Source organism: Schistocerca piceifrons, chromosome 2, assembly GCF_021461385.2.
Source record: "Schistocerca piceifrons isolate TAMUIC-IGC-003096 chromosome 2, iqSchPice1.1, whole genome shotgun sequence".
NCBI lineage: Eukaryota > Metazoa > Arthropoda > Insecta > Orthoptera > Acrididae > Schistocerca > Schistocerca piceifrons.
Genome location: NC_060139.1, coordinates 3,366,624 through 3,371,871, shown reverse-complemented (window position 1 = coordinate 3,371,871; position 5,248 = coordinate 3,366,624). Strand labels below are relative to the sequence as shown.

The following is a 5,248-nucleotide window of genomic DNA, read 5'->3' as shown; positions in this document are numbered from 1 at the left end:
TTGGTTATTGATGAAAAGCGCGGACTGATGCGGGAGAATGTTGTTTCGCTATTGGCTGTTGAGTAAACTGACCAATGGTAAAGCAATATTCTTCGCGCGCCTTTCTCTGCTGGTAGAGAAGACTTAGAGTATTCTAGAGAAGGGTCGGAGCCTAGCCATGAAAGAGATCGGACGTGTGTAGTAGTAGTTACGATGGGAATGATAAGTTGCCGGATCTAGCAGTGTTTCATACATCAAAAGTGTTGGAAAGTGACGGCATAATTATTCCGATGTGTGTGTAGAAATTTCGGAATTTTTAAGTGAATTTTGTGACGAGAAAAGACGTATATTCCGCATGACGTATTGAGCAGGTCGGTGGCTAAAAACTGTGACTGCATTTGGTACCGACAGACTTAATATTTGGCGAGCATTCTCAATCAAAAACAATTAGTATTTTTGTAGCTATTACGTTTTCGGGAAATGCAACATCATAAACTTGCTAACGTGAGTGAAAGGGATTGTGAGTGACTGTGTTAATATTAGCACGGGCTTGGCAGTGATACTTGTTCACCTAAGTTTCAGAATATATTAATTGAGGACAAAATTTCCAACCTTTCATTTCGTGTTTCTCCAGAAACGTAGATTAGTGACTTTAATTGCAGCCTGGTTTACGTCGTAGTACAGTAGGTTTCACTCGGCTTTCCTACTGATAATCTGCTGAGACAATGTTCACAGGTAGGTGCAGGTTCGTCGAAAAGGGTCGGAAAGAACCGCCAATGCGGAGCGGTCCGTTCAGCATGTTGTTTCGCCCATCTGTACCGCGCTGCATCGTGTCGTGGTTGCAAAGATGGACCTCGCCATGGACGTGGGGAGTGAAGCTGCGCATCATGCAGCCTACTGCGCACAGTTTGAGTCGTAACACGGTGTCCTGTGGCTGCACGAAAACCATTGTTCAACATGGTGGCGTTGCTGTCAAGGTTCCTCCTAGCCATAATCCGTTGGTAGCGGTCATCCACTGCAGTAGTGGCTCTTGGGCGGCCTGAGCGAGGCATGCCATCGACAGTACTTGTCTCTCTGTACTTCCTCCATGTCCGAACAACATCACTTTGGTTCACTCGGAGACGCCTGGACACTTCCCTTGTTGAGAGCCCTTCCTGGCACAAAGTAACAATGCGGACGCTATTGAACCGCGGTACGGACCGTCTAGGCATGGTTGAACACGAGCCGTGTACCTCCTTCGTGGCGGAATGACTGTAAATGATCGGCTGCTGGACTCTCTCCGTCTAATAGGCGCTGCGTGGTTGTTTACATCTTTGGGCAGGTTTAGTGACATGTCTGAACAGTTAAAGAGATTGTGTCTGTGATACAATATCCACAGTCGACGTCTATCTTCGGGAGTTCTGGGAACCGGGGTGATGCAAAACTTTTTTTTATGTGTGTAGTGTAACTCATCGTTGAAGAGGCTTATCAAGGGGTAATTCGTTTTCAGCAGCAACGGAAATATTGCCAGGGTTTCAGGCCAATCCAGACGGCCTGACACAGCCACAATATTTCCGTTGTTGCTGAAAACGAATTACCGCTTGATAATCCTCTTCAACTATGAGTTATACTTCTCTAATGGAAAAATTGTAGCGTAATTACATTTCTGGAATATATTTGCCTAGGTAACACAGGTAAGTGATTAAAATTGCAAGATGGTAGGTTAACGTAAGTGCGAGATACCCCATTGCTGTTGTGAAATGCTGGTACATTGATAACCAGCGTAACTGCCAGATTGTCGAATGCAAACGTGCTAACGTGCTTACATTGTGTTGTACAGGTGCCGGATGTCAGTTTGTGGTCTGGAGTTCGATGCCTTTTGGACTTGATCGGTCAGTACAGGGACGGTTACTGCTGATCATGGATGACGCTAGAGTTACCTTCCGGTGATGTCCCATATGTGCTCGACTGGAGACAGCCCTGGTGATTGAGCAGGCAAAGGCAGCAAGCAGAGCGCCTCAGTTTCAACAACGGTATATGGGCGAGCGTTATCCTGTTGGAACTCACCCCCTAGAATGCTGTTCATAAATGGCAGCTCAACAGGTCGAATCACCAGAGTGGTGTACAAATTTTCAGGCAGAGTGCTCAGGATAACCACGAGAGTGTTCCTGCTGTCATACGTAATCGCATCCTAGACCATAACTCCAAATGCAGGTCCAGTGTGTCCAGCACGCAGACAGGTTGGTTGCAGGCTCTCAACTGGCCTCCTAACCAACACACGGCCATCAGTGGCACCGAGGCTGAACCAACTTTCATCAGAAAACACAACAGACCTCCACCTTGCTCTCCAATGAACTCTCGCTTGACACCGCTAAAGGTAGCGGTTGTTTGGGGCCAGTCGAATACAAGCTACATGGCGTCTGGCTCGGACCTGTCGTTGAAGAAACCGATTTGTAAAGGTTCTTTGTATCAACTGCTCCTCAGATTGCTGATGCAGATGCAGTGCGTTGCGCAAGAGCTACAGGCCGAACACGACGGTCTTCCGTACCCGTAGTGCCACTTGGCCATCTGGAACCCGGTCTTCTTGCGAACGTACCTTCTCGTGACCGCTGCTACCAGCAGCCATGTACAGGGGCTACATTTCTGCCAAGTCTTTCTACAATATTGCAGAAGGGACATCTAGTTTCAGGTAGCCCTAGCCCACGACCTCATCCAAACTCAGTGAGGTATTGACAGTGGAGTCTTTGTAGCATTAAAGGCATTCTTGCCTAACATCACCTCACCACGCCCAATCTCAAAAGTAACTAAAGTTCACAAGCGTTACAGCGTCTGTTTAAAGCAAACCTGCTTTACACAGTCACGGTTCTAGCGACACTCTTATGGGACTGGCGCGAAATTTGAATACTTACCATCTTTCAGATGTAGAAACACGACTACCAACATTTGCTTATGTCGCATAGCTCCCTCTTGGTGTTGCGAATTTTTTCAATCCGTGTATTTTGTTTCGGCTCCTTTAATGGCGTACTGTGTCACTGTGATGCAAAGGTTTCAATGTATACAAGGTCTGCAGACATTTATCTAGAAAAACCAACAGTTAATTACGTCATTTTATCTTTTTGAGGTGATAATTAAAACTTTATGATTACGCCTCATGAGATGTGAGCAGGCTATGGGTATTGTCCAAGAGAGGTCTTACTAAGAAAACTAAAGAAACTAGCAACAGAAATGAATTTGATGATGACAGTAATAACAACAGAATGGCAAAGGCGTTTGTTGCACTATCGACAACATTTGTGAGAAACATCAGGAGAACTGCAACATAGCGATATTAAGACATCCCATCATAGCGAGCTCAAATGTAACAAATGACGAACAATAACAAGTGTTGTGGATTGACAATCGGTTGTAGTAGGTATAGCCCCCGCACACGGGTCATTTTCAAGGGGCTCCATTGGTCGATCCACCACCTAGCCACCTACACCACCACTTGACTCAGAGTACCCACAATTTTAAAAACTCTATAAAAATGTAAACAGGAATGAATCTGCCAACCTCTATCATTTCCAGTTTTCTTCCTGTAAACGTATTGCTGCACGCAGCTTGTTTTTAATCGAAACCCTATAACATTCGCTTGCTGTGACACAAACTACAGTTACTCTCTGGAAGGATTTTGAGTTTTGATCGTGCGTATGTCTAATGGGTGAGGGTATCAGAAAGTAATTTGGAATATATTGTAATTAGAATGAGATTTTCACTCTGCAGCGGAGTGTGCGCTGATATGAAACATCCTGGCAGATTAAAACTGTGTGCCGGACCGAGACTCGAACTCGGGACCTTTGCCTTTTGCGGGCAAGTGCTCTACCAACTGAGCTACCCAAGCACGACTCACGCCCCGCCCTCACAGCTTTACTTCTGCCAGTATCTCGTCTCCTACCTTCCAAACTTTACAGAAGCTCTCCCGCGAACCTTGCAGAACTAGCACTCATGAAAGAAAGGATAATGCAGAGACATGGCTTAGCCACAGCCTGGGCGATGTTTCCAGAATGAAATTTTCACTCTGCAGCGAAGTGTGCGCTGATATGAAACTTCCTGGCAGATTAAAACTGTGTACCGAACCGAGACTCGAAGTCTGGACCTTTGCCTTTTGCGGGCAAGTGCTCTACCAATTATATTGTAATTAATAGAGAAACTAAACAGGCTTTTACTATGGGGATATTGAAAGTAGTAAAGTTCATATACGGATGAAAAATCGAATGGTCGCCAGCTCAATTAGGAACATTAATTTGAAATATTATGTTCAAGAAAAATGAATATTAGTTGTTGTAGTGACTTTCATTAAAGTTCCCTTTGTATAGCACACTGGATATACACAATTACAGGGCAATCTAAGTTGTGGGTAGCAGTAGTTATCATTAATGCACAGACCAGTAATCATAGAAAGCAAAATCGTACCTCACTCATAATAATAACACAATCACGATCATCACGTGACTCAATACTGAGATGTTACTGCAGGAAGCACTGAACTAAAGTTGGATATGGAAAGGTTTCTGACTAAACTGACATAAACTTACCGCAAGTAAAATTAAATAATACCACAATTACACTGTTTATACTCCCATTCATAGAACTGTATCAAATTTCTTTACTAGCGATAATATTCTAATTATCTTTCAAATATGAGAAAATTATGGTGGAGACCCATAATCTGATACTGTATCAGTAGTCAAACTCTATGATTATTTCAGTAATAAGATTCGAATCAAATAAATTTAATTCCGATCACCACTTGGAATAGTTTGTTTTCATCCTTCAAAATTACTCAACACTGAGCTCGATTAACCTCAAAAAAATCGTTCATCATAGCAATCAAGCCTAAATTATGTTTCAAATAAGTTTAACTTGTGTCTTTTTCATCATCTGCGAAGCAGATATTTTAGACAGTAACATTTACAGTCTGGCACTGAATTTAAGCACATTTAATACACAGAAATAAATCACTAGTTTGTTAGAAACAGGATACTCGGTTTTCTGAACACTTAGGAGTGGATCCTGCATAGGTTCATAATTAGGATAAAAGTTCTGGTTCTAAACACAGGTTTACAGCACTTGGATTATTAGTGAAATCACTCACACAAATTAACTGGTCCTTGCTCTGATACATATTGAAACGTCCCCTTAGAAAAATTAATGAATTACTGTGCAGATAAACCTCTACGTTATTGGATTTTCAAACAGCTGAGCAAAACTGAACGTACTCAGACATTTACTAAACTGACACACAATATTT

At 43.0% G+C, this 5,248-nt stretch overlaps 1 non-coding gene across 1 annotated transcript; it reads right to left on the bottom strand.

Annotated features, from left to right (window-relative positions):
• Positions 1 to 3,764: 3,764 nt before the first annotated feature.
• On the bottom strand, positions 3,765 to 3,839 carry Trnal-caa. Its single transcript has one exon. It is a non-coding gene; the product is annotated as a tRNA-Leu (tRNA).
• Between the last annotated feature and the right edge of the window lie 1,409 nt (positions 3,840 to 5,248).